The sequence below is a fragment of the Ambystoma mexicanum genome, chromosome 2p (assembly GCF_040938575.1).
Source record: "Ambystoma mexicanum isolate Mex_15411 chromosome 2p, UKY_AmexF1_1, whole genome shotgun sequence".
NCBI lineage: Eukaryota > Metazoa > Chordata > Amphibia > Caudata > Ambystomatidae > Ambystoma > Ambystoma mexicanum.
The window spans coordinates 314,700,824-314,714,313 of record NC_090923.1 but is presented as its reverse complement, the minus strand read 5'-3'; the positions used below and the strand labels follow the sequence as shown (position 1 = coordinate 314,714,313).

The 13,490-nt window shown below is 47.6% G+C and overlaps 1 protein-coding gene across 4 annotated transcripts in view; it reads left to right on the top strand.

Moving 5' to 3' along the window:
• Positions 1 to 13,490, top strand: part of CHDH (choline dehydrogenase) — a 1,156,730-nt gene that overhangs the window by 391,677 nt on the left and 751,563 nt on the right. The window lies entirely within an intron of this gene.

The following is a 13,490-nucleotide window of genomic DNA, read 5'->3' as shown; positions in this document are numbered from 1 at the left end:
AAATTAGGAAGGCAGGGACAGATAAAGGCACAGAAAGGCCATTTCTGGAAGGGGGTAAGAGGGATGTTAGACAGCAGTGGGTGTTAAGGGGTGTTTTGGTGATGGGGACAAGGCAGTCACCGACCAGGGCGCTAGGGTGGGGAAAGGCCATTGCACAACCAGAGGAGACCAGAGAAAATAGAAAGAAAGATGCATGAATGTTCTTGCACAAAGGTCACATAGGACCCCAATCAATGTATGTCAGGATCCCCACGTTAACCATACGTTCAGGTTTACTTTGCTCCATATGCCAGCAATGCCATTGGAAGACAATATATCCATGCAGGCTGCTCCAATTTATCTCGGTAGCCCCACGTGAATAACTTCCTCATGTTTGCTTTTTTTTCCTTTACCAGTTGTGAATGTCATAAAAGAACAGTCTTTATTTCGAGCAATGGATTGTGCAAAAGGGGTTTATTACACTTAGGCCCTTATTACAAGTTTGCCGGTAATTCCGGCGGGATACCAGCAAACTGCCTCTACCATTACCGGTGCCTAATATCCCAGTATTACTGGGGTATTCCAGGTGCCGGCAATGGTGGTAAATCCCCCTTCCATGGAGTCCTCGGACTTCATGGAGGGGAGTGCCAGAATCACCGGCACGGTCATCCCGGTGCCAGTAATTCCGGCATTTCATTGGCAGCAGGGGCCTGATTTACCTCCAGCTGTTGGCTGGAGGTAAATCGGTGCCCTCACCGGCAAACTTGTGTGTCTGGTGCCAGAATTACCAGCAATATTTCCAGACCGGCAAAATTGTAATGACCCCTTTTGTCTTGCAAGACAAATGGACAGCATCCTCGCATAAACCCTTCCCTAATCCACTAACCCACTCTGCCCTCCAGGTCTTCTCCTTAAATCCGCTATAGATGCTCAAACTCACGAATGCGAAAGACACCTTCCGGCACACTATTCCCACCTTCCCATGAACATTGGAGGTATTTAGTTCACCCTTCATGTCTATATCTATAAGGCATCGCATGGTGGACCATTTCTGGGAGAACTATGGGAGTGCATATGTACTTCGGCTCACACCCTCCACAGGCGATGGGCATAAGGCCTCCACCGTCATTACAACTTCCAGTCCTGATGAACAGTCCATTGTTCGGTCCATCTCAGATCATCGTTATCCATTGTCACAAACGCTGTGGCCTTGGGCCAGTCACCTCAGGCAGGCCATATTACTCAGCGGATTAGGTGCATGTGCGCAATCGGGGTTATAGTAATTAGCCATACCTAGTCCCAAGATTTAAGGAAAAATCACGAAATGCAAGATTTATGAGTATACAGGTGACATTATGATGGAGCAAAAGAAAAATAACCCTTAATTTTTTTTAATTCTTTTACCAGAGAAATCTCCTGCTGCTGTCTCCCTTCATTTCATTGTCATCCTGGTCCCCATGATTGGCATACTATTTTATGCAGTTGGGGGCTGCAGAGTTTCACAGACCCCCCCCCCCCACCTTTGTGCTTCCAGTGCAACTATAATAGCAATCGGGGCGCAGTGTTGGGCTCTGTAGGACCGCAGAGCACGCTTCCCGATTCTTCTTCCTACACGACACTTGACGCCACGTTCAATGCTCTTCTCCGCCCACACATACAATAGAATCCACGCACCTGACCCTCTGTGGCAAAGCCTGCGCAGGCCAAGGGTGCAGTGTTGTGCTCTGCAGGTGTTAGGCGCCGCAGAATGGAGCCGCCACGCTCGCCGCTTCAGCTGGCTAAAATGACCGCCCTTCACCTGCCCACCGGACTCACATGGTACGTGCTCCCGCTTCGCCAGGAAAGTGGCAAACGCACATTCTCTCTCAGCATGGCAATCATATTGCCCTATACTCCACCATGCCCCCCACCACTTTCTGGCTCTCCATCCCACCCGAGAGGATGCCCTCCTCACTACGAATGTCCCAAACAACCTCAACCAATACACCTACCACCCGCCCCGCCAAACCCTGCCTGCCTCTGCCCAGCAACCCAAGCTTATCGGCCCACAGACCCGACATTATTCTCCCTATATCCACACAACTACAGAATCAGCTCTAGAACCCCACTAGGCCGCACGCAACTAACACAATGCCTCTCTGCCCACAGCCCCAAGATCAGCCACCCCGGTATCTATGCAATCATGCAACCTCAGAAATTGGCTCCAGATTCTCGGCACGCAGCACTCGAATGTTGTACGCATAGAAACAACCTGCCCCTGATGCATGTACAGCCCTCAAGCCTGGTCCCTAGACTACCAGTGCCCACTGAATATGCCTGCTTGCCAACTGTTATTACCTGTATGCCCGACACCAATGCATATACGCCTCTTGTATTACTTGTCCGCCTACTACCGATGCCCACTTGCCCAACGCCAGTGCCTTGACCAATGCTAGCGTCTACACATCAATCAAGGGCATGCACAATGCCAATGCCTGAAGGCCCAGTGGTAACACTCATTACCACTGTCATGACCCCGCCCGTTGTTTGCGTGCCCCTTGACAATGCCTGCATACCCACTCAGTCTATCTGTATGCCCACTGCCACTGCCTGTTGTCCCCCAAACAGCATGGACACACAGCCTCCCATCCTACTTCCAACCACAGAGTATCAGCTGCCCACAAGAGCCCCTCGCTCAAACTAGCCCTCAACGCCCGATCCCTGCAAGCCCACGCTCTCGACATCCTTGACCTCCTAACAGCCAATAACCTTCATGCACTAGCAAGCATGGAAACTTAGCTGCAAGCGGCCACAGGACCAACTCTCTTGCCATACCACCAGGCTATACCATCCTCAGGAGTGACAGACTGGACTCCAAAGGAGGTGGAGTAGCCATTATCAGTAAAGACAACCTATGCATCAGACAAGCCTACACCTCCCTGAACAACAACTGTGACATCCTCTCTCTGCCATATCCCCATCCAACACTATCGCCGCCCACCTATTCTACCGGCCACCCAGGCCCATCCTCACCTTTTCAAGAAGACCATCAAATCCTACAAGAAAGTAAGACCAAACCGTCCTCCCAAATACTCATCCTGGGCGACCTGAACCTAGGCCTCAGTGACCCCAATGACACACCAGCCACTTTTCTCGCCAACTCATTATCTGCCGTCGGCTTTAGTCACTGCATCCACAGCCCCACACACAACAAAGGATGCTCCTTGGACTGGGTAGCCGACCTAAACTGTCATATCGCTATCACGTCAAACACCCCGTGCCAATGGACAGACACCCATTTCATTGTGTTCACCATCCCCATCGGTCGACAAACCAAAACTCCTACCATCATGATGCCCCCCTCCCTAGCCCGCAGTGCCGTAAACTCACTAAAGAAATCATCCTGCCTTATCTAGAAGCCCTCAACCCAGTTATCCTAACCAGCCTTGACACAATCTGGTAGACCTATATACTAAAACTCTAGCTAATGCTATCGAAACCATTGCCCCATTAGCTCCTAAAAAAGCCAAACCTCTAGCACACTCCACTCCTGGTTTACCCAGGACCTCTCTGAACTCAGAGCAAAACAGAGACCATCCGAAATCTCCTGGAGAAGCCTGCCCTCCGACACCCTCCAACAAGAATTCTTGATCATATCCAAACAACATAAAAATGCAATCATCCAAGCCAAAGCCAATACGTTCAACTCCAGAATAGCCAGCGCGGCTTCTAATACCAGAGAATTATTCTCCATTCTTAAGGGTCATAAGGCCCCAGTCGCCCTGCCATCCCCGCTCTCCAAAGATCACGCATGGTGCAACAGCATCCAGAGCGCCATGTTAAACAAAATCTTATTACTCCAAAACAAAATCATCACCAAATAAAACAACCAGAAACACTTCAAACAACCTACCTTGACCAACACCGGCCCGAGGACATCCACTCTGCCCCACCCAACACCCCATCGATATTCAAATTTAATACCATCTCGGAATAAGACACCCTTACCATCCTGAAAAGCCGTAAGCCATAAAAATGCAAAGGCGACATATGCCCAGCCCCCCGATCAAAGACTAAGCTGAAACTTTGGTCCCGTTTATCACAGCAGTCATACATTTCTCCTTCACCTCAAGCATGATACCCGTAAGCCTCAAAGAAGCATGGGTCTTGCCGCTCCTAAAAAACCAACCCTTGATCCAACACCTCCCAATAACTACCGCCCCATCACGACTGTCCCTTTCCTGTTAAAAATACTTGACAGAGCAGCATACCTCTGAATACAGCAACACCTAGAAACAAACCAGATGCTCGGAATCTGCCAATCCGGTGTCGGGGGGAAATTCTCCCGGGGTCTGCTGGCCGTCCGCGGACCCCCAGGCAGGGAGGCCCCAACTCCTCCCGCGTATCCCAAAAATGAGTATGAGGCACACGCAAGAAGCAAGGTGGTTCTGCTGTTTATTAAAAAAACGGCAGGGATGGGTCAAGGATCGTACGCGTCCATCCTGACTCTCTCTCAAAATTCGTGGGGCTCGCAGGCCCTTTTTACCTCAGTATGACGCGCTACTTGCGTCACCTGGGAAAGTTAGCAAAAAACCTATCGCCACTCTGGATTGGTTCCTCGAGTGGTAGGGTTAGTATAGCATATGTATAGAGAGCGCTGTTAGTGGTTGAGGGTCAGTCAGGTGGTATACTTGGGTTGTCCCTTCTATTAGATACATGAAAATTGTTACATGAAGACCCCTGAGGATTGGCTAATGATAATGGCGTCAGTGATAAGTGCCCCATGTTCTGATTGGTCCACGCGTGAGCCCCCCCCCCGCCTGGGACCATCGTTGTTTCCAGCTCGCGGTGCACCTGTCATTTGCAACAATGTATAACTATGGGTATGTGCAGATAATGCGAGGATTTGTTCATATGCTGAAGGGCAGACTACTCCCACCGCCGCAGATGTCCATTGAGTCACTTCATTGTTGCTGCCTGTGTCTCAAAACGTGGGATCCAGGCGCCTCCTTCCTCCTGGGTCTGGCACCCTGTCAGGTTCGGCTTGGTCGCGTGAGGAGAGACCGTGGTTGAGGCAGAATTCTGCACATTTAATATTGCATTTTCCACTGTGTGTCTGGCTTAGTTTGCAGGTGTGCCCTTGGCTTCGGCTTGTGGCATGCGAGTTTGCAACATTGTTCACTTGGCTGTCTGTTCTCGCCGGGCTCATTCTGCAGGGTCAGCAATTGTACTCTGGCTCGTTCAATGTTCGTGGAGGCTCTTGCTTGCGGCCTACTTGGGCCTGGTGCATAGGTGGGGATGTTTGATGCACAGCGCTTTAAGTTACGGTGTCATATTGCTTTATCCCCAGTATCATGTCTTCGTTATATTTCTCATTGCAATGCATGGGTTAGGAGAAGCGTCAGCAAGCATTTTAGATGAGTTTGTTGTGCGTCTTGCGTTTCTGCATTTTGAAAAACCTATGTGAAAAATAATAAAGATGCGCGTCAGTGGGTGTGTCCGTCACCTACGTCATAGCACTGAATATGTTCTTCGTGTGGATTGGTGTGGGAGTGTCCAGTGTGCATGTTTGCACGGGTGTTCTGACCGTTGGCTAGGTCGTCATGGCATCTCTAACGATGTGTTTATTTACTGTTGAATGGTTCAGTCGAGTTCATCCATGACGCAGTTGTCGGCTTGGGCATGGCAGGCTGGTGAGCACATCTGTATGTTCCTGCACCAGGGTATTTGGTCGTCTGGTAGATAGGCAAACTCCTCTCGTGGCGGGTGTCTGGGCCGCGATCCTCTAGGCCAGGGGCGTGAGGGGATTGGTGGGAGTCTTTTGTTCCAATCTCCCACTTCAGTCCCCCCTCTGGTTGACTTGTCGACCACAAACATATCTTTTTCCTTATCTCCTCTTACTCTCCATATTTTAGTTACTCCTCCCAAGTGTCCATAGTGGTTGACATGGTCGTCAAATGACCAATACATATATACACAAGTTCCTCCAGGTGTGCACTATACCCATTTCCCTATGTAGCTCCTTGGGTTTCTTGGGTTTTCGAGCTTCACAGATGGTGGGTCCAGGTGGTTGGTGATGATCTGTTTGCACAGTTTTTCTCTTTCTTTTATTATTGTGCCTGTGTGCTGGCCATCATCTGTCGGCATGAAGGGGTGCATATCAACCATTTCGATCATTTCGTCTGTAGTGCGTGCCTTCCGGGCCTTCCAAAATCTTATTATGATCAGTGCAGCTCCAGCCAGTATTATGCATCCAACTATAATCTTCAGTCCGTCCGACAGCCAAGATGGCATCCATGACCATAACATTGAAAACCAGCTATCATCCTTCTTCACTCCTTTACTCTCTTCCATCATTTTGGAGTGCATCTGGGCCAGTTGTGATACTGCTTCTGTCAGTGTACCATTGTCAGCATCATTAGCAGGAATAAACGTGCAGCATGATTGTCCTATCTTTGCGCAAACTCCTCCTTCCATTGCTGTAAGGAGATCTAATACATATCTGTTCTGTAGTGCTACCATCCTCACTGCTCGCAGTTCCTCTTTTATTGCGTTAAATCCATTTACTGTGGAATTAATTGTCATCATTAGCTCCCATCGAGTTATCTGGAGCCATTTTGCGTTTGCGTAAGCTTGTAGTGCCGGATGTATTATTGACGAGAAGAACATTGCTGCTCTGCTGAATAGTCTGTGTTCTGGTGGGATTGAAGTGAGTGCTGTTTCCGACCTTCCCCATAGGTAATTTCCTGTCAGAGGTTCTCCTTGTCTCTTCTTTCTATTCAGGACATTGTTGTTGTTGTTGTTTTCGTTCTCTGACCCCTTCTGAGGTTTTACAGATCTCTTCTTCCTCTTGTTTCCTTCATCCATTTTAGGGAAATTCGCCATGTTCACATATTTCTGGGGCACCACTAGTGATGGTACATTAACGTGTACCATTGTGCATATACCATTCCACAGAGGGGGCAGTGTGTGGTATGCCTTGTTTCCGCAGGCCCAGTAATGGTCCATTAATACTGCTGTTCCTGCTCCCCCCTCAGGTAACTCCATCATGCTTGCACAGTTGGTGTTGTATCCCACGTCCACTTCTCCTCTATGTTGGTAGCATACCTTAGGTGCAGACAGCGGCAGTATGCTTATTGGGTCTTCATCCTTCTCCATCCATGTCAGCATGGGTACGTACTTGCCCCAAATCGTCCAACATCTGTTATTGTGTTCATCAATAGTTGTAATATTTTCTCTTGTTACCATGTTGCTGCCAATCACTCCTATGTCCCATTTGTTGTCCATGTACACCTTCCCTGTTATTGTTACCAGTGGTCTTTCCCAACATCCTTGTTTACCAGGAACTTCGGTGGCGTACCAGTCACATGGTAGGTATTGTAGTGTTACTTTCTTCGTTTCTCCCTTTTCAGGACCACCTGTCATGTATCTGAATGCTTCAGCATGCAAACTGCTCTTGTGGTAACTCAAATAAGTCTTGAGGAAGTTGTTTTCGTATGGATATGTGTCTCGCGTTTTCCACACCAGTTTCACCACCGTCCCTTGAAATCTCCCTTTCGTTTGGAACAGTGCCAGGTATATTATACATCGCGCTGTCTTTTCATCTATTTCCGTGGCAACGAATGTTCGAGAAGCGCTCATGGCGTATGGGATCAATGAGCAGACGTAGCAGCTGTCTTCTGTTGTCTGCTTACCTATTTGGTTCATGTGTTGTACCACATGTTGTTCGAAACGTGTGCTGAATCTGTTATGTAATTATTAATACCTTTATTATCTGAGTATGTGCTACGTTTAACTCCATTTCCCTTATGTGGAGGCTTGCTAGTACCACCTGACGTAACACCTGTTGCATCCGTGGGTGGGGGTACATTAGGTTTGGGTACAGCCAAAATATTGATAGCATAACTTTTCTGCCATACAGAGGCAGCCAAAAACCCGGTGATCATCAAAATCCCTATCATTTTTATTACAGAAGCTAGTCTCACCGGCATTTTGCTCTTACCTTGCTGCAGTCCGGCAGCTTATTCTTGCGACGTTAAAGTTGCCCGCCTGAAAATTCTCAATAGGCTTGTTATTAGTGTTAGTTGTTGTTTTCAAGCTCTCCCTATCAAGTAGTCGTTCAGTGCCCAGGCGAAGAGCTGTTCCCACGCCAATCTAAGCGATCTGTCTCTTAGGGCAGGCAAGTGTTGGTGAAGATGGGGCATTGATTGTTCTATGGCCAAGATAAATGCTGTGTAGTGGACACGTACCCTCCTTCTTTTTAGGTACTTTGGCCTTTTTATGTGATAGACAAATTGGTGTGATACGGCTTCAGGGTAGTTATCGTCTGAGGGTAGCATCTACTCCTGGGCAATGAACTTTATTGGTTATCTTTTTTCTTAGCAATAAAATAATACGCGGTACCTGCATGTGCGAGAAAGAAAAAAAGAGAACATTCAAGTGTTTACATGTGTATATGTGCAAGACAATGTCCTTCAATTGGGTGGTTATTGTAGTGGGTAGGAGGTCGATGGGCAGGGGGTTTGGGGTTCAACTGGCGGAAGTCTCTTTACTCTTTGATCGTGTGACCATGGGGTGGGCGGTATGGGAATTACCAGTTTCTATTTCAGTAGTTGTCTCTGGGGAATCTGGGGGGTGGCAGGGTATGGAGGCACTTAGGTTGTCAGCTGTGGTAGAAGTCTCTTCCTCCGTGGGTGACGCTGTCGCTGTTCTTCCAATGGCCCTGTCGGTGACGCTAGGGCGGGTCTGGTGTTTGCAGATCTTTACGTCGTGTAGGTGATTCCAAGCACGCTTATCCTGCAACTTTGCTGCTCTCGTAGATACCTCCTCCACAAGGTGGGGACCAGTGAAGCGTGGGCTGTTCCACTTTCTATTGAAATTGCGGAGTAGCACGTGGTAACCTTTAGCAATTTTGCACAGTTTTTCCTTTTCCGATCCTTGGTCCTCGTCTTCTTGTTGGTAACTCTTAGACCCGCCCCGCGTACGCTGGAGCTGTTGAGACACAAACACTACACTAGTAATCAAAGAAGACACATATTGGTACATTTCATCACCAAGAACAGCTGCAGTGTTTTCATAGTCTGTGAATGCCCTTGATGTTGGAGGAAGGCGCATTTGACGTCCGGTCACCACCTCATGAGGAGTGAGGTGGTGGTCGGAGCCTGGTCTATTCCTCAGCTCAAATAGAACTAGCGGAAGGCAATACAACCAACTCTTCTTTGTTCTTTGCTGTATCTTTGCAATTGCCTCCTTCAGTAGGCCATTCAGGCGTTCACATACACCGTTGGCCTGCGGGTGATATGCACATGCAAATTTATGCTTGATGTTCAGTAAGGATGTGATGTGCTGGAACATTTCATTAGCGAAATGCGGGCCATTATCCGACCGCAGTACCTCGCACACTCCCCTCCTGGGGAAAACCTCCCTCACTAGAAATTTAGCTGCTCTAAATGCATCTGGATGTGAGCAGGATCCTGCCTCAATCCACCTGGAGAATGGGCATACCACTACAATCGTATACCTATTTCCTTGACATACGTTGATTATATCAACATAGTCAATATGGATGTGCAGGAAGACGCCCTTCGGCCGGGGTATAGTACCTTTTATCACTTTCAGCGTGTGACCGGCCGTAAACTGCTGACATGTGAGACAATTGCTGATAAAATTTGTCACATGGGAATTTAACTCGGGACAGAACCAATCTTCCCTAATTCGTGCTGCAATAACTTCCTTGCCTGTGTGGGCTGGGTGGTGGAGTTGGCTCAGGGCGGTGTTCAATAGTGCCAATGGCATTACCATCTTTCCAGTGTTACCCTGGCGCCATAGTGCGTCAGTTGGCGACATTGTACATCCTCTTTTTACCCATATTTATTTTTCTGCCATTGGTGCAGCCGCTTGTAACTCCATTATCTGTGTGGCTGGGAGATGGGTGTACCCTTCTCTTATCAACATCTCTTTAGCTATCCCCCTCCCTCTCCCTCTCTCTGACTCTGGGGGGTTCCATATCTCACCAAAATATGCAGCATACTTCGCATGTGCGTCTGCTGCTGCATTTCCTTTTGAGATATGATCTTCTCCATTAGTGTGTGCGGTCGATTTGACCAAAGCTAATTCTTGGGGGTCATTTATTACTTCAATTAATTCAGCTAATAAGAGAGCATGTTGCACTGGGGTGCCGTCAGCTCTCCTAAACCCTCTTCTCCTCCATTTGGACAATCCTGAGTGGACAGTAGACGTGACATATGCGCTGTCAGAATATATAGTCACTCTTTTGTCAAAGCTTTCCTTCAACGCCAAGATCAGTGCAACCAATTCTGCTGCTTGAGCAGAGTAATGTTGTGGCAATTGTACGCATTTCACCGCCACACACACCAATTCCTCTGTCATTTTTACCACTGCTGCCCCAGTTCTCCTTATCCCATCACTTCGGTCTATTGTTGATGACCCATCAATGAACAAGAGCTCTCCTCCATTTAGCGCGTCCTCTTCAACTTTTCTAGTACATGAGTACATTTCGGTAGTCTGCGTACAATCATGTGCATAGTCTCCTTCCTCAATTACTTTCGCTATAAACCTTGCAGGATTAACTGTGCTGCATCTAACAATTGATAATTCTGGTCTAGATAAGATGATCTCATAACCTGACGCCCTCTGCGTGGTTAGTGTGGACTTAGGCTTGTTCAATATTGCAAATAGTGCATGTTCCACAAATAGTGTGGTTGGGCACCCCATTGTAATTGATGATGCTTTCTCTACTGCAAAGGCAGCTGCGGCGAGACCTTGTTCGCAAGGGAAATGTCCTAACATTACAGGATCCAAGTGACTGCTGTAAAATGCTACTGGTTTGTAACCCATGCTTGTTTTTTGAGCCAACACTGCTTTCATGACTGCTGAGTCGCAATGTGAAAATATAAAGAATTGTCGTTCATAATCTGGGGTGGCCAGTACCGGAGCAGTTGATATTTCATCTTTCAGTTCATCAAAGGCCTCTTTCATTTCCATTGTCCACCCCAATTTGTTCTCCCCTTTGTTAGCTTTTCTTAATGCCTCAAGTAGGGGTCCTATGTATGAGCTGTAATCAAATACCCATGCTCTACAGTAGTTGCACAGTCCCAGGAACTGCTGCGGTTCCCTCACTGTTTGTGGCAACGGCATTTTTGATATTGCCTGTGCTCTTTGTGGTGCAATCTTTCTTCCGTATTGGGATATGAGCTGACCAATGTATAGTACCTGTTCCTGACAGTACTGTAACTTTTCTTTGTCTACCTTGTAACCCTTTTCAGCCAATATTGTCAGCATCTTAAGTGAGTCCTCTCTGCATTTCTTTTCGCTTGTGCTGCAAATTATTATATCGTCAACATACTGCAACAATGTGCTTTCCAATTCAATGTTTCCCAAGTCCATCTGTATTACTCTGTTGAAAATTGAGGGTGACTCTCAGTACCCTTGTGGCAATCTGGTGTGTTTCCATTTTGTGTTTCTGTACGTGAAGCTTGTTAGATCTTGTGAGTCTGGATGCAGGGGTATTGAGAAAAAGGCATTTTTGAGGTCAATCACTGTAAATCGTGATACCTCTGCTGGAATGCCACACAATATTGTGGCCGGGTTTGCTGCTATGGGGTATTCTGCTTCCACTATGTTGTTCAAGGGCCTGAGGTCCTGGATGAAACGCCAAGACCCTCCTTTAGCTTTGCGCACTGGATAGACGGCTGTGTTACATGGTGATTCTGATGGTACCAATATGCCATTATTTATAAGGGCCGTTATTGTTTCATATATGCCCTCATCTGCCTCTTTTGATAGTGGGTATTGCTTCACTCTAGGGAGTATTGCACCTTTTTTTCAATTTTATTCTTACTCCCCCCATACTCTTTATGCACCCCACGTCATAGGGACTAGTAGTCCATAATGATGTTGGGACTTTTGCCATATCCTCCTCAAAGAAGGGAACTGGGGTGGATGTGGGTGTTTCAAGTGCCATTGCAATTTTCGGTGCCACTTGTTTGTATGTCACTGTTAGCCATATTTCTACACTCATCATAAATACCATTTCACCTTCTTCCTTTTCTTCTGAAAAGAGCTCCTCGTCTGACACCTGGGTGAGCCTGCATCCCTCAGCTAGGGCTATCACTGCCCTCCATGCTCTTCCTTCCCTGTCTTGGGCGTGTACTGCGATATAATCAGCAGTTGCTATAATGCTCTCCATGCTCACTGAAATCACCTTTCCTTCTGGTTCATTGGCTGGTGTTTCTGGTCTAAACAAATAGGCTGTTGGCCTCCTCCAGATCTTTCCTTCTATTCCTGGCATCCATGCGAATGCCATGTCTGTTCCGTACTGGAACAGTTCGCCATCTACTGGTTAAGCCCTAATCACTGTCTGTCCACAGTATGCTTGCATAATTTGTCGTGCAGTGAGCATGTTTATTCCTGGAGTGGAGCAAATTATGCCGTCCTCCGTAAAGGAGATCGTCATATTCAACCTGCTCATTATGTCTCTCCCGAGTATGTTTACTGGTGAGGCCCTAGAATATAAAAGCGGGACGGACATGTCATAATCCCCTATTGATAAGGGAATGTTATCAGTAAAGGGAACCAACCCCCTAGCCCCAGAGAATCCGTGGGTGTTCATGGCCTCACCTGACATCTTAAATTTACCTTCCCTTATGCAAGACCGGGTCGCCCCGGTGTCAACAAGGAATGATAATTTTTTGTCACCTATCGTTACCTCTATGCGTGGTTCCTCCGCACTATTAGGTGTTACCGACAGGATGGGACACACCAAGGCCGTCTGTTGGCTGTCCCATTGAGGGTATAATGATTGACCACTTCCTGTGTAAGGGTTGTGTCCCAGGACCGTCACCCTTCCCAGTTGTGTTTGCTGTAGTTGTGTATTGGTAGAGGTTATTTTATGGTCTTGAATTTGGGCAGGTTGCTGTACTTGCTGCACTTGGGGTTGTTGTGTTATCGCTACCTGTTGTTGTGGTAGTGAATATGTCTGTGGCTGTTGTTGTGTTACTAGTTGTTGCTGCACATTTTCCGGTTGCAGTGCCTGCTGTTGCTGGATGCCCTTCTGTTCCCTTATAGGCCCTTGTTGTCCCTGTTCTCCCCATGATGGTGTGCCTGTTCTCATTCTATATGTGCGTGACATGTGCCCTAGTAATCCACAAATCCAACATACCGGTGGTTCCCTGTTCTGCCATGGAAAGCTCCCTGAATTGTCCTGGTATACTGGTTGCCCGGTGGGGTAGAAATTTCTGAATCCTCCCCCTTGCTGTTGTGTGTTATAGCCGTATCCCCTCCCCCTTATCATTCCTCCCCTTCCCCTGTTATAATTATAATATCCAGCTCCTGGCGTTGAGTATCCTCCTCCCATGTTAGTCGTGTATGGTTGGGGTGGTGGCAGCTGTTGTGCTACAATCTGTGATGATTGTATTTGGGAGGGATCTTGTGCAGCCACTACTTGTGTGGGGTTTTGAGTCATTGTTGCAGGTGTAGTTATTAGTGCACCTTTCATCGTGTATTTAGTAAGT